Genomic DNA, 22,080 nt, shown 5'->3' on the forward strand with positions numbered 1-22,080 from the left:
TCATCTCTCTTCTCTCGGTCCCTCTGTCCGCGGCCGCCGCTGCCGGCGAGCGGCGCGGCTGCTCCATCTCTCTCCTTCCCTGAACTCTCCTCTCTTACCCTCTCGCCTCTATCCCTCTCGCTCACTCTGCCGGAAACAGGACAGCAGACACCACTAACGCGGTGCGCCGCCGCCTGTTCCTCCTCTCCGGCCACACGGCCGCCGTCTCCTACTCCCTCCTCTTCTCTCATTCCCTCTGTCACACTCTCACACGCGCACGGACATGGCGTAAGCCGCGCCGCCGCCCGAAATCGGTAAACCCTAACTCCTCCTCTATTTCCCCCTTTTTTTCTTTTTCTCATCTTCTTATTTTTTCCCTCTTTGGCAGATCGGAGACGACGACAGGTTCACCGCCGCCGCTCCATTCTCTCTCCACCACGCACCACCTTCCCCCACCTTCGCAAAACCAGATCCGCCCCCACCAACCATCTCTGCAGATCCGCCGCCTCCCAGATGCAGCAGTGGGGTTTGGGCTCGACTGCTGCTGCTCGATTTCCGGCGAATTCCACCACCCCCTCTGCTCTGGCCGAGAGCAGCTCTGGCTCTGCTCTGCCTCCGGCACCCGCACCAGATCCGGCGCTCCTGTCGCCGCCGCGCCAGTCACCTCCACCCCTCGCAGATCCGCCGACCCAAATCCCGATCTGAAAATTGGAAATTCAAACAGGACGACGTCGTTTCACGAGTATAGGACGACGTCGTTTCTTCACATCGTCGCCGGTGCCAAGTCAGCTTTCAGGTGACTTAAATGGTGCCAAGTCAGCAGTCAAATTGGGGATTTTCGAAAATCATGGAAAAATTGATCACGCCCTTAAGTTCAGGGAAAATTTGATAAAAATCAAAGTTCATGGTAAATTTGGAAATTGGGGTATAGTTCATGGTTTTTGGCGTAATTAACCCTAAAATAAGCTATCATGTAACACCAATGCGGATGCTCTTAAAAAAGAACAAAGAGACTTCTTTTATGTTCACAAATAATTCTTTCTATGATCATACAAATATCAATCGCACAGATTGATTTATAATTCTTACATAATCCCCTTCCTATATAAATATATATCTCAATTGTCTTGTTTTACATAAATCAAATTATATATCTTATCTGATGATAAGGTAAACAAATTGCACCCAATTTTGTTAATTATACGTCTAAGGCCCCGTTTGATAGTTTTATTAGGATATAGCTAGATAATTTAAGTCAAGATAGATATCGTAGATAATGAGTGATAAATATCGTATATTTGTGTTTGATAGTTAAATAGAATCCATGAGATAACTATTTTTTTGTTTGATAGAGAATATATAACTTAAGATTAAATTAACAAATTTTGCTAAAAAAAATAAATAAATTAGTAAATTACTTTTTTAACCTTACTTTAAGAAATATAAAAAAAAGTAATTTTTTTTATCATCAAACGTGTAAAGTCCCTAACCCCCACAATTTATTGATAGAACACATGCCCCCCCCCCCCTCTTCTTCTTCACGAGCTCATCCCCCAACCCCCAACCCCATTTTCTTCACAAGAAAACCAGAACACGTCCCCCATTTTCTTCTTCACAAGCTCACCCCCCCCCCCTCCCCAAACCCCCGCCCTTTTTTTCTTCACAAGAAAACCAACGCCATGGCTCCAATTGCTGATCCCAAACTCACAAAAATCAATTCTCTCAATCAGATCCCCACAAACCATTTCACGAAACCAGTTAACAAATAAATTCACGATGGTAGCTGGTCATCGAAGGCTAGGCGACAGTAGCTGGTCGTCGAAGGCTAAAATGGTCGGCGATGCTGGGCTGGAATTTGCACGAAGAAGAAGCGCTACTCACCGTCGAACAATGGCAAGCGCACGAAGAAGAAAAAGTTTTGTTGATCCAGTTGCGAATAATACAAATAAATTTCATGGGAGTATTCGCTTTTGTTGTTTTTGAAGTTGGGTTGAGGAGGGGGATAAATTTGTCAACACAAAATTAATATTTGTTACTGTACAAACCAGTATAATTTAACTTGGGGAAGGTGCGAGATCCAATTTCTCAAAGGAACAGTATATTAAGTGCGGGCCTTAGTTTTTTTGCGGGCCAAGCTGATATGTAATAATCCTATCAAACACTCATATTTCTATAGAAATACTAATTAACTCACCTACTACACCCTATCAAACTGGCCAGAGTGAAAGATACTGTAGCAACAAATTATTGTAGATAATCGCCTGATTACTTTCCATAAAGTATTTGTTTTTTTTTAAGATTGAATTAATTTTGTAATTAAGACTCCTTATAATTGAAGATAACGAAATATGGTTCGTGGACTTGATTAGACCACTAATATATTATTATTGGAAGGTTCTAATCAGTTAAGACTTAAGCGGGTAAGGTGGAACCGACCCGAAATAAACCATGTGTGCGCACATGCGTCATAGAGTTGCACCCAAATCTTAAACTCATATTTTAACCAAACAACTAGTATTTGTACTCGTGCACGCACGAAAAATATTTTTATAGTTTATTATATATAAAATTGATATTAATTTGATTATTATATAAAAATTCTAAATATAATTAAAAATACTATAATTTAAGATAAATATATTTTTGTTTAATATAAAAATAATAAAGAATAATTCATATTAATAAAAATTGATATTGTAAAAAAAGAAAACAATATAAGTTAAAAGATAATTGAAAAAATAGATTTATTCAAAAAAAAAGAGGAGAGAGGAGAGAGAATTTTCTTAAGTTTTAATCTTTAAATAAATATAATTTTTATATTTTAAATCCAATATTTACATAACATATACCAAATTAAAGTTCTTGTCATGATCTTTAATTTGATATGCATATCAAATATCTTATAATTAGTCGAATTTCACAATTTTAAAAAAGAAATAAAATAGAAAAATAAGAGGTTAAAGGAAAAGAAAAAAAAAAGATGTATGGATTATAAATAAACCTCCAATTTTATTCTAACTACAAATTTGCCACTCAATTTTAAAATTGATTTGAAATCAATTTAAAATTGAAAATTCCCTTTTTAATATAGTATAGATTAATTACTGCACTATTAATTAATTTAAAAGTTCAATTCCTAACGCGTGGGTGTGATGTAATTTTTCCACCTTCATATGGTACATGTAACTTATTTGGTTATATTTAGATATCTCGCATAATTCTAATACAAAAAAGAAAAAGAAAAAAAAGAAAAATCAAATCCTAGCTGGACTATTAGGGAAAAATAGGTTGTAATTAGGAAGTTAATTATCCTCATTCCTCAGCCAAGTGATTTTTTTTTACTGTTACAGTTCTTGTTACCACATCTCTTGTTCCAAAACCATCTATACAACTATGTATATGTAATGTCAATCCAGTACATATAATCAATGTGAGTTTTGTGATATTTAATACTCTCTTCAATCCAATACTATAATTTCATTTTCGGTTCCCACACATAAAAATTGTCACTTTCATTTATAATAACTAGATCCACACAACTCTACTCATATTTCAAGTGAAATTATTACTCTACTAATACCTACACTCTCATTTTATTAAAACTCGTGTCATCCATAATGTGACAATTTTTCCGAACGAATGGAGTATGTGCTATAATAAATCAAAAAATAATGTAATAGAAAAATCACATATACCTGAACTTATATATATTTGTATTTTGGTCTTTGCAATCGGTCAGATTCTCTAAAATATTCTCCGTTGTATTGTATTTGTACTCTATTGGAGGTGTTTCCTTTTTAGAATTAGTTTTGATAGATAAAAATAATAAGATTTTTTTTTACTTAGATGGGTTAGAACATTAAAATATCCCAATGTCCTTGATAATTTCGATCATTTGAACTAACTTTAATTACTTGATTCATATCCCAATAAAATGGTGGGGTATTATAAATATACTCAATCATGTATTTTATCAACCATGCAAAATAAATGTCCCTTAAAAGAAATTAACTTGATATAATTTAATATTTTTATTTATTTTTTATTTCACCTTTTCATTAATTAATTCAAATAATAAAAATAATGAAAAGCTTCGGAATGTTCTAAACCCCTTAAATGAAATTATATGGCTAGAATACGAACTAGGTCTAATGGGCGTTATTTCTCCCACATTTAGGTGAAGTTTCTAGCATCCTCGGCCAAGAAATAGATGCCGCGCAAGATTTCTATTTCCTATTTTTCTTCTGGAATGTAACAATCATAATCTTTCTAGAAGTTGACAATTTGGTAATAGTTTTCATTGTTTATTTCTTTTAAAAGAATATATTACTCTCTTTTAAAAAAAAAATCAAAACAATAGCCTCGTTATTAATCACACAAACATGAAATATGGAGATGACCCACCACAGTAAACGAAGGTTCATTCCAAACATGATGTCAAAGTAAAATCTCTTGCTAACTTCGCCAAACAATGAGCGATAACATTTTGATCCCGCTTGACATTGCCATAAGACGGATATGAGGCATTGGAGAGTATTAAGTTCTGTTCGTGGAAATGGTTGAAGTCACACTATCCATCATCTTTTTGTGTTTCTTTTCATAATTGAAGTTTACATCATCTCGCTTGTATGTCGACAAATCTTTTATTTTTCTTTCTCTTTCTCTTCTTGTATGTTAGTGGTATCAAAATTATAAAATATTAGATATGCATATTTTTGATCAGTACTTTTGATATTCTTTACTCTTGAATGATAATTTTATTTTTATTTTTTCTAAATTCAGTGTATATGGCTTTCACTTTAGGGGTTTGGGGTGGTTGGGGCTATGCATGAATCACGAGCCCGTTGACTTTGACAAGATTAATTTCCATTGAAATGTGTAGAATGGAGAAGAAAAAGAAAGAATCGAAATTAGTGGTCGATACTATCCTCACAAGATATATTATGTAGGGGTGGATTTACCTTAATTATAGTTGTGGCCCAGTGCATGCCCAATTTTCCTTTTGTATGTATATATTAAATATATTTAGTCTAATATCTACATAGTCCATCTCAGAGTTTAATTTAGTTTTTAAAAAAGGATAAAAACTTTTAAACATAACAATAAAGATTAATTTATTTTGTAGAAAGATTAATTGTTTAAAAAAAATATAGAAGTAGCTTTTATGTGTTTTTCATGTATCTGTAGTTGAATTAATATAAAGAGAATAATTATTTATTATAGTCAGTGATCGAATTATAATCCTAAATTCATTAAAATTCTACTTGAACACAAAAATGAATTAAACTGGCTGCTCCAAAAAATTGGCTAGGGGCTATCGCCCCCAAACACCCATGCAATACCTTCAAGTTCAACCCACTATACGTAAATCCTCACAAACTGTAGCATATCGCTTTCTAGATAATATCATTGGAGTCGCCTTCAAGATATTTTCTCATGATAATATTGTCGAACCATAGAACCATAGCAAATCGTCTTCAAGATAATGTACAACAATTTAGGATATATTTCGGGTATGAATATATATCATAAAACTCGAACTACGCATATGTAAACTTCAGATTTATATATATATCTTAAATATGAATAAATATACTAAAATCATTTACTCAAACATATATTTAATTCATATATATCTTTAGGCTCCATATATTTCTAACTCATAATTTTTTTTTCTGGGGTGAGTACTAACCCATATTTTTAAGTGAAAAAGATATTATAAATTAAGATAAATCATTCGAGACAATAACACCTAGCCAACTAGGCAAATCATCAATCCAACATATCGGACTTAAGATATTACGAGCAAATTGAGCTAATTTGTGGGCAATTCTATTGATCGATCGATACACCATACATGTGAGAAACACGAAAAATAAAATTATCCCTAGCAACATGAAGAACCTCTATATTTAATTCATATTCTTACTATAAGACGGGGAACAAAAATCATTATCATGTAACTTATCGATATATTCGTAAAAATGTACAAAAAGAAGCGCCAGTATTGCTCTTCTTTTCAATTTTTCCACTCTCTTAATTTTAATTTGACAAATTAAAATCAGTATGTTGCTAATTCAAGAGCATTGTGTTGTTGATTCAATTCAATATCACGTGATGTTAAAAAAAAAAGATTCAATATCACGTGAAAATAAGAACAATTTAATTTATTGTGTAGTTAAATTCTACTGATATCTCACTTACAATATGCCGACGATACAATCTTCGTTCTCGATGATTTTGAAAAGAATGCGGAGGTTCTCAAGCATCTTTTGCAGCTGTTCCAGTTTGTTTCTGGCCTTCAGGTGAACTTTTCCAAAAGCTGTATTATGGGAGTTGGGGTCGACAATGAGAAAATTCGGAGGATGGCAAAGGAACTGAACTGCAAGGTGGGTTCGTTGCCGTTCAAGTATCTTGGAATCAAAATTGGGGGCCGGTGCAAAAGCGTTGTCGACTGGAATCACACAGTTGATAAAATCAAGAAGAAACTTGAAGGATGGAAGTCGAGAAATTTGTCTTTGGCGGGCTGCATCACCTTGGTTAAGACTGTTTTGCAAGCCATTCCGATCTATCAACTATCGTTTTCTCTTATCCCTAAAGCTGTTGTGAGGTGTCTTAATTCCTTTTTTGTGAAATTTTTATGGAGTGGGAATGGGTCTTCGGCGTCGATTGCGTGGATTAAGTGGAGTGACCTGTGCTCCAACAAAAAAGATGGGGGGTTGGGTTTTAGGAATTTAGAATGGTTTAATCGGGCTTTGGTGTGCAAATGGTTGTGGTGGTTTCTCAAGGAGGGTGAGTTATTATGGACTAGGACTGTGAGGTCTATTTATGGCGAGGTGGAGTGGGGGGGGTGGAAACGGGCTTATTTTGAGGGGTCAGAATAAGCTGAGTGGGGGGGTGGTGGCCGAAGGTTATTGCAGCCGGGGGTGGGAGGGTCGAGGGGTGGTTTCTAGAAAATGTTTCATGGCATATTGGCGATGGTCGGGATACTAAGTTTTGGGAGGGTAGGTGGGTTGGAACGAAACCGCTGAGATTTGCTTTTCCGAGACTTTTTCAGCTTTGTGCGATAAGGGATGGGACAATAGGTGAGTTGGGGAGATGGGTTGAAGGGAAGTGGGAGTGGGAGTTCAAATGGAGAAGGGAACCGTTCGAGAGGGAGAGGGGGGCGATTTCTGCCTTGACTGATCTTATCTCTGTTACTGTTCCTTGTACAGGTAAAGCGGATGGGTGGAATTGGAAGGCAACCAAGGATGGTGAGTACTCAACAAAATCAGCATATATCATCATTGCGGCTGCCAGAAACGAGCCACCATCGTGTGATGTTCCCACCGAGCTGTTGGAAAGTGTTTTGAAAACGCCAGCTCCTCACAAGGCGAGAGTTCATGCTTGGCGATGTTTGAGAAAAGGGTTAGCAACTTGTGACAATTTGGTTAAGAGACATGTTGCGATGACAGTCGAGGAACTCCTTTGCAACTGCTGCGTGTCCAGAGAAGAAACGACGGATCATCTGTTTGTGCTTTGCCCGAAGGTTGAAAAAGTGTGGGATGAAATCCAGAAATGGATCGGCATTTACGCTGCGCGGCCGCAGAGTATTGATCAGCATTTCAACTGGTTCACTCATCTTGGGAAAGACAAGAAAAGTGGAAAATTGTTTAAAATGTTATGGGTGTGCATAGTGTGGCTTCTCTGGAAGCGACGTAACGAGAGTAGATTCGAAGGGAAGGTGTGGGATGTGCAGAAGTTGGTCTTGGAGATCAAAGGCAGAATTTGGAGTTGGAATAGGATCTATAGAATAGCTGCTTGTGATCTGAGTTTTGATTCTTGGTGTTCTTGCTTCTTTTCTTTTTCTTCTTATTTAAACCTTTAGGTACCACTGGTACCGTTTCTTCCTTTTAATGCAGTTTTCTTTGACCAAAAAAAAGTTAAATTATGCTGACACCTGGATTTTTCCCAATATTAATTGACGTAGCGTCTCCAGTTAAAGCTTCCAGAAATTCACAGTATATTGGCGGCAAAATTGAAGTCAAAATCGTAAGTCATTTCAAATTTTGTCTTTGAAATCTATGCAAAGTGGTCAAACCTTTTCAGGTGATCATGGTGGCCGCCGTTGATATACTATTTATTTTTTAAAAGCATGCTTAATATATTGGTCGCACACTGAAGAATTTTTAAATGAGTAGATAACTTTTATATTTTATTTTGTAATCGAAATTGTCAAAATGCTCAGGTTTAGGTTTAACCACAATGAGTAAAGAATCTTCAATTTAATTATTACTAAATTTTTATCTGACCCACGCCTATTTTCTTGAAATTTTTGGGCAACTTTGTTTTGTCTAAGGAAAGTTACTTCTAAATAAAGGCAATTAATTATTCTACGCGGGCTCCATTGAATTGCCGCGAAATGCTTTGTCATTTTCTAATTAAATTTCATCAAAATATCGTCGTGTTTTCATATTTGATGTTTACGTTGGAAAATCAAGTTGAAGTTTATATAGTTTTCTATATTATTTATGCAAATATAGAAGATCACATGAAGCATAAAGAGGGCAATTTTGACCTTATAATAATAATAAATAAATTAACCTTTTTCTTACATAAATAGATTTCATTGCTTCAAAATAATCTAAAATTATTAAATTTGTACAATCTCAGTAATTAACCTTTTTTTTACATAGATAAATTAACCTTTTATTCCATAAGTAAAGAGGCTCGCTCTTGTTCATCGTCGACCCATATTGGACAAAATTAAGTCGTATATCTATATAATTTGAGTTATAGTTAAAATAGTGTAAAAAAGGTGACATCACATGAAGTTCTAACCAAAAATTGAATCTAATTAATTCTCAGTTTCATCATAATTTACGACCTTGAATATTGTTTGCTTTTGGAAGAAGTTAAATACTCCCTTCGACTATCTCAATACTTTTTTAGCACGGAAATTAAGAAACTAGTATTTTGTATGTAGGTGAAAAATTAAAAAAGTGAATAAAGGGTTTTTGTCAAATAGGGAAATGTCTCAAGATAGATAGGATGTCAAAAATAAAAGTGTTTTAAGATAGGTGGGACGGAAAAAAAAAAGTAAATTGTGCTATATAAAGGTTAATTTAGTTTTGTGGGTGCTAATGAAAACCTCGTTGGAAGTAATTTGATTCGTTTTTTTTTTTTTTTAAACCTTATGAAACATTCATCATTTTTTAAAGCGGCACTAGCAATCTTCATAACTCTTTCTACACGAGAGGTCCATGTTTAGATGCCGCCTTAATATGTTTGAATTTGCAAAATATTACTCCCTCCGTCCACCAAAAATATGCCACAATTTCATTTTTCGTCCGTCCACAAAAAATATGCCACATCCATTTATAGTAGTAGGGTCCACACCATTCCACTCACATTTAAAGTGGGACCCTTACTCCACTACCAACTTCACTGACATTTTATTAAAACCCGTGCCGAATGTAAAGTGACATGTTTTTTGTGGACGGAGGGAGTAGTTTTTTCAGCCATTATTAATGATATATATATATATAGGGTTAGGTTTTATTGAAAAGCTCAAATGTGTAGCAATCTAACAGGTGAACATGTCAATTAGTTTTTATGAACACGAGTTTGATCTGGGGTTCGATCCTTGGCGGCAGGGGCGGAGCCAGACTTTTGATTCAGGGGGGTCCAAAAAAAATTTAAAAGAAAATTAATAATTAAATTAAATTAAATTAAATTTAAATGATAATCAATAATACAATTATAATATTATTTAAATTACAAAAAATACATTTTAACATATTTTCAAGCTTATATTCATTTTACGATGTATTTTGCAATAAAATTACTAAATATTGAATATTATATAGAGTGCAAATACATTATACAATCTCTTTTTTTTTTTTATCAGTAAAATAAAATTTATTGAGATGTAAAGCAAGGCACCAGGGATGCCAATCAAAACAAGAAGGAAAGATTGAAACCCTTTGAGCACCACAAGGTGAAAGGGATTCCCAACTCCAAAACTTTGTAAACCTCATTCCAACTCCAAAGTCTACCCTTGATCTGTAAAACAAGTCTCTCAATATCCCAAATTTTTCCCTGAAAACGACTCTCGTTTCTTTTTTCCCATAACGTCCAAACCGTTCCCACCCACAACGCATTGAGCAATCTCCTTCCTTTCTTCCTTTTGGCAGCAGAGATTAATGAAGTGTAGTGATGAAGAGTACCTCTAGGATTTGCCGTTTTGATGTGTAACCATTGGAAAATTTGGTTCCACACCACCGCAGCTTTCGGGCAAATTTAGATTATACAATCTCGATCTTTCTAATTTGGAGAAATTTTTAATTGAAATGGTACGAAACGATGTCGTTTAGGTCTCAAAAAAATGCCGTCGTCTTTACTAATTCACGTAAGCTCCAATTCGACACTCTAGCGATTGAAAAAAATTGGGGGACGAAATTGCAAAATTTGAAAAAATAATGATTTAATTCGCTACACTAAAAAGACGTTAAAATTGCAAATTCAAAATAGTCCGTTATTTTATTTTCCAAAATCCCATGAAACTTTGTAAGACAAAATAACTTTCAATATAAAATTCAAAAAATAAATCTCTAGATTCTAATCCAAACATGATATGTATAAATTAATTACGTGTTTACTTATTCTAAACGTCTTAACTCTAACAACATCCCCTAGCACGATAATCTTTCACCCTCCACGATCAAACCCTAACAGGAACAGAAATTTTAAGTAGTCTTTTGAAAGAAAGCATCAATTGAACGAGTGGCGAAAGGAACGGGTTTCTTATCTGGCCGCGATTTAGCACGATCCCCCGGTGGATTCTTCTCGGTGGGCTGAGGAGGCATCGGGAGAGAATCGAGCAGAAAATCAGCAGTCGGACGGTGTCGTTTGGTAGCAACTCGAATGTGTTCGACTGTTACAGTTTTTCTCTTCTTCTCGACGGCGGCGTGCGCCGATTTCTCAGCGAGGAACTGAAGTAAGAACTGGGTGGAGGAGGCGACGAGGAACAGGGCTTCGGAGTTGACCTTGTTGATATCCTTGTCGAGTTTCATGATGTTCTTGACTCGGCGAGTCGGGATCTCGAGCTTGTGCAGCTCGTCGATGGAGGCAGGGTTTTCTCCTTCCTCTTGCTCTGCCATTGTAGGGATGCTTTGCCTGCTGTGACGATGATGGGAATTTGTGTTGATGGGGGCGGAATTTTAACTCTAAAGCTTACATATCAATTACAGTATAATATAGCTCACCAAGATAATGATATAGATAAAATTATATATTTTTTATTTTTAATATAAAATTACAAAAATATCCTAGTATTTTTGAAAATCCCAGGGGGGCCCAGTGACCCCCCTGCCCCACCCCTAGCTCCGCCCCTGCTTGGCGGTGACGTATTTTTTTAACAAATTAAATAGATTCGTATGTTCGTCAGTTATATTTGGTATATTCAAAGAATTTATTGATCTAGGGTCTAATTGCCATGTTCATCAAAATGTACTAACATGTTCATCTATTAGATTGCTTCTCAACTTCTCAACACATTTGAGCTTCTCAATTGAACCACTCCATATATATATATATATATATATATATATAACTTGAAGGTGTACCTTTTATAAGTTTCTTGTTATAAATAGATACAAATAGCTCGAACTATTCAAACCGTAATCAAGTAATCCTATATGTATATCACGTCAAATAATTTCATATTGCTGCTGGTAAGGATCAAGTATTCAAAATTTATATAGTTGATGAGTTTTATAATACTCGCAGATAAATTTTCGATTTTAATTAAATTAGCGTGTGGATCATAAAAAATTGTGGAAAACTAAGATGACGTGTACAGTACATGTATGCGATCAATCAATTACCAGTTGCTGTTTGGAAGTATTTTGGATATGATATTTATATATGAAGCTTTTTAGGAAAGCAATTAATGTGAATTACTCGAATTTTTCCGGACATATATCAGACGCTCATAGGCTTTAATTTATTTTTAGTGTAGTGATATTTGAACACCAGGTGTACATTACACCTGGTAAAAAACCGGTTTTTTACCTGCTTAGAGTGTGGGCCGGTTTTATGAATTTAGTATATTTACTGATTTATCCTTGATTTATTCCATCCATTTTCTTTCTTTTTTTTTCTGCCATATTATTTCATTTTTTTCGGCCAGTATCATTAGTTTTTTTCGGCCAACATCTTTAGTGTTTTTTCGGCCATTTTTTTCCTTTATTTTCGGTTAGTTTGTTTCCTTTATTTTTGAAGACTTTGTTTCCTTATTTTTATGCTTTTATTTTGGAAAATTTTATTATTTATATAATTCGATTTTTTTTAATTTTTGTTCGGTTTTGTTTTTGATTTATTTGTTTTTAAATTTAATTATTGATTTGTTACCAATAGTTTAGTGTTTCTTGTTATAATATTTCTAGGTTTGTTTCCAGCTATTTTTTTTTCTAAATTAATATTATTATTTTTTTCAAAAATTATTTCTCCTAAATGTAATATATATATGTCTTGAATTCTTTGCAGATATTATTTTTTTTTGTTTCGAATTTATTTTTCTGAAATTAATTTTTGTTATTCGAAATTTATGTTATATTTTATGTCGGAATATTTTTTATTTGTTTCTAAAATTTTGTTATTATTTTTATTTCACTAATTTAGAGATTCTAATTCTCCTAAAAATAATCCTAGATTTGTTTCCACTAATTTAGAGATTCTAAATCTCCTAAAAATAATCATAGATTTGTTTTCATTATTTTAAAGATTCTAATTCTCCTAAAAATAATCTTAGATTTGTTCCACTAATTTAGAGATTATAATTCTCATAAAAATAATCCTTGATTTGTTTCTACATATATTTTATTTTTTTATATTGTTTTTTTTCGCCCAAAATAATATTTAGAAGTCGTTTTTGTAAAAAAAATCGAAATGAGGGTAAAGTTATTTTAATTTCGATAATTATTTATTTTTTCTGACTTTCATGTGCAAAAAACATTTTGAAGATTTAAAAAAAAAATCAAATAAGGAAAAAGATGTTTGAGAGATTTGAACTTGAGACCTGTATAAAATGTGAATGATACTTTGTCACCTTGTTTGGTAGTGACAACAACATAAGTCTTTAGTTAGAATTGATAATAAAATGATTCATGCGATTGGACATCGAGTGAATAATTTAAATAACATATTCATTATATTATTTCAACTCTTATAATAAAATATTAATTAATTGAAGTAAATTAGTGAATATGAGAAAAAAAATGATTGATACGGATGTATTTCACTCGCAAGACTATTTAACATAGACTTGAATGAAAAACTATGTATTATTGTAAATAATACAATGAGGTGAAATGATTCATATGGTTCATATGAATATATTTCGCTCGCAAGACTATGTAACGAAGTCGATTCAATTCAGTTATTCGTTATAAAATAAAAATTTATTAATTAATTTAAGTTAAATTAGTGAATTTGAGGATAAACGTAATAAAATGAGGTGAAATGGTTCATATGAATATATTTCGCTCCCAAAACTATGTTTAACAAGTCGATTCAATTATTTATTATAAAATAAATATTTATTAATTATTTTAAATTAAATTAGTGATTTTGAGGAAAAATATAATAAAAGGAGGTGAAATGGTTGATATGAATGTATTTCGTTTGCAAGACTATGTATAACAAGTCGATTCAACTATTTGTTACAAAATAAACATTTATTAATTATTTTAAGTTAAATTAGTGATTTTGAGGAAAAATATAATAAAATGAGGTGAAATGGTTGATATGAATGTATTTCACCCGCAAGACTATGTATTACAAGTCGATTCAACTATTCGTTATAAAATAAATATTTATTAATTATTTTAAATTAAATTAGTGATTTTGAGGAAAAATATAATAAAATGAGGTGAAATGGTTTATATGAATGTATTTCACTTGCAAGACTATGTATAGCAGGTCGATTCAACTATTCGTTATAAAATTATATAACATATACTTGTAGACAATGTATTATAATATAGTATTGAAGTCGATTTGATAATAAAAAAAATGAACTACTATAGTGTAAATAATGAAGTCGAAATAATTATACTCAATGAAATGAAGTTGTATTAATTAATTGAATTAAATTAGTGAAGTTTTAATAAAAAACGAATCATATGATGGGGTTTTTCTCAGAAAGCTATATAACATATACTTTATTAAAAGCGATATAATAGTAAGAAAATGAACTACTATAGTGTGAGTAATGGAAAAAAAAAATTAATTCAAGTGAATCATACAATGGGATTTTGCTCGAAAAACTATATAACATATACTTTATTTGAATATATTATAATGAAGTATTGTAATCGATATCATGATAACAAAATGAAACACTATTGTGTGAGTAACGAAGTCGAAATAGTTATACTCGATGAAATGAAGTTTAATTAATTAGTGAAGTTGTAATAAAAATAAATTTTATAAGATATATATAATGAAGGAAATTTTATTAAAGTATAATCAATCCAACGTAGAGATTTTGCTCGGAATCTATATAACATATATTTGAATACAATGAATTATAATATAGTATTAAACGCGATATAATAATAAGAAATAATTATACTCAATGAAATAGAGATGAATTAATTAATTGAAATAAATTAGTGAATTTGAAAAAAAAAAAAATGAATCATACGATGGCATTTTGCTCGGAGAACCATATAACATGTAATATAATACAATACTTTATTATAATATATTACAATAAAGTATATGTAATATTGTTTCTCGAGCAAAATCTCATCGCGTGATTCAGTTGAAAATTTTCTGTTTCGTTACTCACACTATAGTAGTTCATTTTCTTATTATCATATCGCTTTTAATAAAATATATGTTATATAGTTTTCCGAGTAAAATCTCTACGTAGGATTGATTATATTGTATTTTTGCTTTCAACCTCACTAATTTATTTCAATTATGTAATTAAACTTGATGAACGTTGAGTTTAATTATTTCGACTTCAATAAAATATTATAATACATTCTCTTAAAGTATATGTTATATAATTTTCCAACCAAAATTACATTGTATTCACAATTTTTTTTTTGAACATCACTAATTTATTTTAATTAATTAATTAAAATTTATTTCCTATTGTTATATGGAGTAGCATTTACTGGATTATTATAATACATTTAATCCAAGTATATGTTATTTATTTTTTCAATCGATGCCCCATCATATGATTAATTTTATTTTTCTTTCTAACGCTTCACTAATGGGGTTGCCACTACCGGACAAGGTGGCAAAGTATAACTCACATATTATTGGTGTCTCAGGTTCAAATCCACCAAGCACCTTTTTTCTTGTATTTCGCCTTTTTTTAAATCATCTTCGAATTTTTTTATTAAATATTTGAAAAAAATATAAAAATGAAAACAAATCTAGGAATACTTTGAAAGGAATCTCTAAATTAGTAGAAATAAATAAAATTAACATATAATTCGCAAAATAAAAAATAAAATAAATGTCGAAATAAATCTAGGATTATTTTATACTCCCTCCGTCCACGAAAAACATGCCACTTTGCTTTCGGCACGGGTTTTAATAAAATGTGAGTGAAGTTGGTAGTGGAGTAAGGGTCCCACTTTAAATGTGAGTGGAATAGTGTGGACCCTACTACTAAAAATGGATGTAGCATATTTTTCGTGGACGGACGAAAAAGAAAATTGTGGCATGTTTTTCGTGGACGGAGGGAGTAAGAATCTCTAAATTATTAAATTAATTTTTATTAAAAAGAGAAAGAGAAAAAACGAACCAAGAACCCTTGAGTGCACAAACAACAAACTAAGGGCCGAGCCTCATTAAAACCCTTTTTAAGGCAAACCTGGTCGGAAAATCCTTAAAAGGAAAAAAGAGTACTCGTCTAAACAAGGAGCTGTGTGGGAACGGAAGTGAGAATCAAATCAAAGATTATTTATTGGAGAATAAAAATCTCTAAATTAGTGGAAACAAATCAAGGATTATTTTAGGATAATATCTAAATTAGTGGAAACAAATCGAAGATTATTTTAGGAGAATTTCTAAATTTGTTGAAACAAATCTTGGATTATTTTTAGGAGAATATCCAAATTAGTGGAAACAAATAAAAAAATATATAATTTTCGAAAAATACAAAAAATTCAGAAAAAAAATATTTTTGAAACAATAAAAAAATAATATGTGGAAACAAAAAAAAGAATATATAATTTTGAAAAAATACAAAAAATTCAGAAAAAAAAATATTTTCGAAACAATAAAAAAATAATATGTGGAAACAAAAAAAAATTTTAAAGAGAATCATAAAATTAGTGGAAACAAAATAAAACACAATTTTAGAATATAAATAAATAATATAATCATCAATAAAAATAAATAATATTATTTTTTTAAAAAAAGTTGGAAAATATAAGGAAACAAAAAACCGAAAAATTAGGAAACAAAAAAACCATAAATTTCAAAAATCATAACACAGAAAAAAAAAACAAAATAATAAAACAATATATCTAATAAAGGATAAATTAGTAAATCAATAAATCACTAAAAACCGGCCCATTTGGACTAGTAGGAAAATCGGCGGTTTTTTGGAGGTGTATTGCACACCTAGTGTCCAAACATCATTATTGTTATTTTTAATAGTATCTATTTCTCTGTATGAAGGAGACAAGAAAATTATTTTGGGAGCAAATAGGCATAAACCAAATCCTTATCTTGAATTAGAGGGCCCTTTCGGTGGTTGCAACTTGCAAATGACGGTTTGATTCTCTTACTACAAATCTCCCACGTGCCATAACTGATTGATTGCTTATTTAATTTTTATATATTCATATTATATATTTTTTAGATAATTGAACTTATAATTTTTAAAAAAAAAGAAAAAAACCTTTAATAAAGAGAGAAAATTGAATAGATATGAACTTGAAAGGGTATCTAGCTTATAGAAATAACAAAACATGAAAAATATTTGTAAAATAATTATTGTATACATAAGATTATGAAAATTAATTCAGGTCCTGAGTTCGAATCCCAAAATTACATAGCCAATTCATACGTGTTCTACATAGAATTCATACATTTTAATTCGTTTATAAATTATACAAAAAATATGTTTTTATTCTAGCTCACCCCATATAAATATATATTGGTGGGTAGAGAATTTATATTTTTGAGGAGATTATTTTTATAGCTTATAAATTGTGTATTCACTTATTTTATCAAATATTTTGTAAAAATTTATAAATTCTTAAACAATACTCCCTCCGTCCCACTCCAATAGGCTCATTTTCCTTTTTGGGTAAAAAAATTGTGCTTAATTGGTGTGGACTACACCCCTTTACTACCATTTTTCTACTAAAAAGTAAGTTTTCTTAATCTCCGTGTCCAAAAGAAGTGAGCCTATTGGAGTGGGACGGAGGGAGTAGTATATAATATGCATCCTCATTGAAAGACGTAGCTGCCCATATAAAATGATGTTGTTCTTGTAAGCCCCAACCCTATTAAATGCTCGTTTGGTTCAAGTAGAGGAATGGAAAAGGAATGAAATCAAATAAAGGAGTTGAATGGTAACAATAACCATTACTTTTATTGAGTGTTTGATTTAACAATGAAAAATGAATCATGAGTAAGGAAATCCTAAACTAAATAGCGTCTGGTGCTTGAAAATAATAAGGAATCAAAAAAAGTTGTAAAACCAAAGTCAACTACTTCCTATTTATCTATTCCTAAGTGGCGGCTAAGTGGGAAAATTAATTCAAGGGATTAAAATCCCTAAGTATCGGCCCCTCCATTACATGGGCTTTGGCCTCTTTCACCTAATTAAGTCCAAAATAAAATAAAACTAAGAGTTTTGAGCTTCATAAAAAAATATAACAAGTAATTAAAAGCCCAATCTCTAATTTCTTCCATCTTCACGTCGAATCCCATCGCAAGCTCATCTTTCTCCAATTTCTTCCAATTAGCAGCTCCATATCCAATTCTTCTCATTCCTGCGCCAAAACATAGCAAACCATGTAATATCACATGAAACCACGGCGAAACGCACACTAAACTAGGTAGCTAAAATACACACATCAAGCAGCAATAGGATCTCCTGAATATTTAATGAGAATGTCATCTGGAAGCTCAATATCCACTTCACCATCATTTGGACCTCCTACTATCCCATCTCCCACACTTGCTATCCACTTTGCAAATTGCTGCAATCTGGTGGACTCTTCAATTGTACGTGCATTCCCAAGTCTCATGTTTTTTGTCAATCTTAAGACAGTGCAACTCTTCCATAGATATGAAGAATTGATTGTAGCATTCACAACATCTTGTCTAGTACCTTTTGGAATAACAGGTAAAATTTGACGAAAGTCTCCACCGAAAACAATCGTTTTACTTCCAAATGGAACATCATAACTGTAAGAGCAAGAAAAATGCATTATGTCACGTAAAGTTTTATCCAATGCTTCAAAACAAAATTTATGCATCATAGGCGCTTCATCCCAAATTATGAGTTTTGCTCTTATTATGAGATTTGCAAGATCACTGCCTTGTTTTATGTTGCACGTTGAGTCTTCATTTGGATTGAGAGGAATTTTGAAGCGTGAATGTGCTGTTCTTCCGCCAGGCAACAAAAGTGAAGCTATTCCACTTGAAGAAACATTTATAACAATATCACCCTTTGACCGTAATGCAGCTGATAAACCCTTCCAAACAAATGTTTTACCAGTACCTCCATAACCATATACAAAGAACATCCCGCCTGAATTTGAGTTTACTGCACTCAAAACTTTATCATGGACATGAAGTTGCTCATACGTACACTTCTGCAAGAAATCTTGATAATCCTCTTCAAGAGCAATACGATCATATTGTAGCTCATCAATAATCAATCTATTTTGATTGATTTGAAAGTTATCATATGTCGGAAATGGCATGGTTGCAAAATCACGCAAACTCCGACCCAAACTACGCAACAATTTCTCAATCTCGATCAAGGTACAATTTTTTATTTCATCCTCAGTAAGAATTAAATCTGTGATATAAATTAATAAGATAATTTAAATTTAAAGAATGCATGCTATGTAATATGTATAGAAAGAAACAATACATTTAAATATATAATATAATTACGAACATTGTAATATCAATTCAACATAAATTTGACTAAATTTTAGAAATTTAATAATGATAAATGGATATAACTAAACTATAATTAGAAGTTACTATTGATTTGTGAATTTGTGTAGTTATAGTATTGAATTAATCGTTCCTCTAAAAAAGCATTCGATGATTTTTTTCTTTATTTTCACATAATTTATTTATATATTCTGATTATATATAATATATACTAAATGATTTTTTATTAACTAATAATAAATAAAATCTATATCTATACATCACAATTCAAATAAAGGTCCACCTCAATTTCGAGAAACACATATACAACTACATTTAATGGATATCAGTATTAGATTGGAGGTACAATAAAAAAAAAAAAAGTCTCAAACTATTTATCTATAATGTATGTTAATTTTTATTTATTTAATTTTACCTATGCATCTTATCTCTTCATAACATCTTGGACCACGAACAACATTGAGTAAACATCTTTCATAGTATAATTCACCCGAACCAGGAGGTACATAGCTTAATCTTCCAATTGCATATCTCATTTTCCGTGGACACCATTCTCTGTTCTTTTTTTTCCAAACAAATTTTGTTGGAAAATCAGCATAAGTTAGCTCTCTTGCTTCGGGATATTTCTTTTTTGCTTCAAACCAAGAGAGAAACTTACTTTGTTTGACAGTTGCTCGATCAAGTACAACATCTATTAGATCAGAGTCTGTAAATATCACATTTTGTTCACCTGGAAGATGAAAGCTCAAGCGCTCAACTGCAGGATCTCTATATTGGATATCAAACTTAAATATTCTCCAAGCTGCTTCACAAGGTGATATATATCTACAATCATAGTACATTTTCACTTCATCACAATTTCTTTGAGCTTCATCATCTCTACTACTTTCATAGAAAGATGCTGTAACTCGATCATGACCTTTGTTTATATACTTGAACAAATATTTGATTGATCGAGATTGATTGCACCATTCAACATTTATATGTGCACCATATTTCATTAGAAGATATCGATTATGGGGCACCACATTCCTGTTATCCAATATAACACCACCTTTTTCAACAAATCTGCCATTGTCCCGGCGTTTATATACAGGATATCCATCTTCATCAGAACTTGCCTCAATAAACTTCTTTGGAAAATATTTAGTGCAACGACCATTAGACATGCAAGGAGAGTTTTTATTGGTTGCTCCACAAGGACCATGCATCATAAAATCTTGAACTGATTTGTAATAATCTCCATCATATTGTGGATCAGGAATTTCTGCCGAGATAATGCTATCAATGTGTTCGGATGTTTATCTTCTTTGCTCAAAAATAGCAAGATGTGAGCATGAGGTAATCCACGCTTTTGAAATTCAACTGTATATACAACTAACAATAAATTTAAAGTTGGTAAGTCACATAGTTATGCAATATTATTTATAATAGTAACTAAAAAGAAGTACTATTGAATTTCACCTGCTCTGACAGTGCCAAATATTTTATTCTTTCTAAAGTCCTTTATCATATGATCCAATTTAATTTTGAACACTCGAGCAATGATATCCGGACGATCTTCGGGCTTCAATCCTCTTTTCTCCACTTACCTAATAATCTCTGGCCATTTTGGATTGCAAGTGAATGTGATGAACAAATCGGGATATCCAGCCCACCGACAAATGGCCATTGCATCTTGATAATTTTGAATCATATATCGAGCACCTCCAGTAAATGATGATGGCAAAATAACACATTTCCCATGCATAGTTGGGTCATTCTCTCCTCTTATCAATGCATCGCTAAGCCCCTTATACATTTCAGCACGTAGTTTCTTTTGATTTCTGCGAACATACGATAGTCTATTTGATTCAACCATCGTATATGCGTCAACAATAAATTGTTGAAATAACCTCTTGGTTGACATGATTACTGGTAACTCGCTCTGTCTCTCGTGCAACCGATAAGCAAAAAATTCTCTGAAACTGACTCTTTTCCGCTTATCTTTATTTGATACAACATTTGCGTCAGAAAATGGTATATTTTCTTGGTAACCATCCTCGCCATATGGGAACAACAATGGATATTGTAAACCAAGATAACATGCATGCAACTCACTTATGCGCTTCAATTGCCCAGACTGTGTTTCAAGAATTATATCTCTATGTTGTAGTGATTCGTCAAAATCACCTACAACCAAAGCAGCAACCTCAGAAACTAAAGGTAGATTGTATCTTCTTGGATCGTTTCCTCTTTTTCCAATAAGTCGTATCTTAACTTCAGATGTCTGAGACTCCTCAATCTTCTCCTTTACCATTCTAAAAGACTTCACCAATACATTATTGTCATCTAACATTTGTTTAAGTTCAACCACAAGCTCAGCATGCAATTTATTAACATCACCATTTTGCCTGTAATTTTTTTGAAAAAAATGTTATGAAATGTAATATATATATATATATATATATATGTATATATATATAGGAAGAGGTTCTAATAAAAACCTCTGTTAAAATGAGAACTAGGAACCTAATATTGACCTTTTAAATATTAGATCTAATGGTTAGGATTTAGTCAACAAAAGAAACTGTGCATCTATTATATTTTACTGTGCACTTAAAAAATATGCAATTTATGCGATTGAAACCAACAATGCAAAATACTCAAGCAAATCAAAATTGTGCATCTATGCAATTGAAACTGTGCATCTATGCAATCGAAATTGTGCATCTGTAGTTTAATCTCAGCCCTCTATTTTATTTAAATCAATGGCTTTAAATTGGTTCCTAGTTTTCATCTTAAGAGGGGTTTTTATATTAACCCTACCCTATATATATATATATATATATATATATATATATATATATATATATATATAGGAAATTATATATGAAATAATTTATGCATAAGCAACTACTTTAAGTAAAGGCCACTTACCTCACCGACTGTAATCTATTTGCA

At 32.0% G+C, this 22,080-nt stretch overlaps 1 pseudogene; it reads right to left on the reverse strand.

Annotated features, from left to right (window-relative positions):
• LOC131012553 (uncharacterized) overlaps window positions 1-22,080 on the reverse strand; it is a 31,653-nt pseudogene that overhangs the window by 8,763 nt on the left and 810 nt on the right.

Source organism: Salvia miltiorrhiza, chromosome 1 (genome assembly GCF_028751815.1).
Source record: "Salvia miltiorrhiza cultivar Shanhuang (shh) chromosome 1, IMPLAD_Smil_shh, whole genome shotgun sequence".
NCBI classification, from domain to species: domain Eukaryota; kingdom Viridiplantae; phylum Streptophyta; class Magnoliopsida; order Lamiales; family Lamiaceae; genus Salvia; species Salvia miltiorrhiza.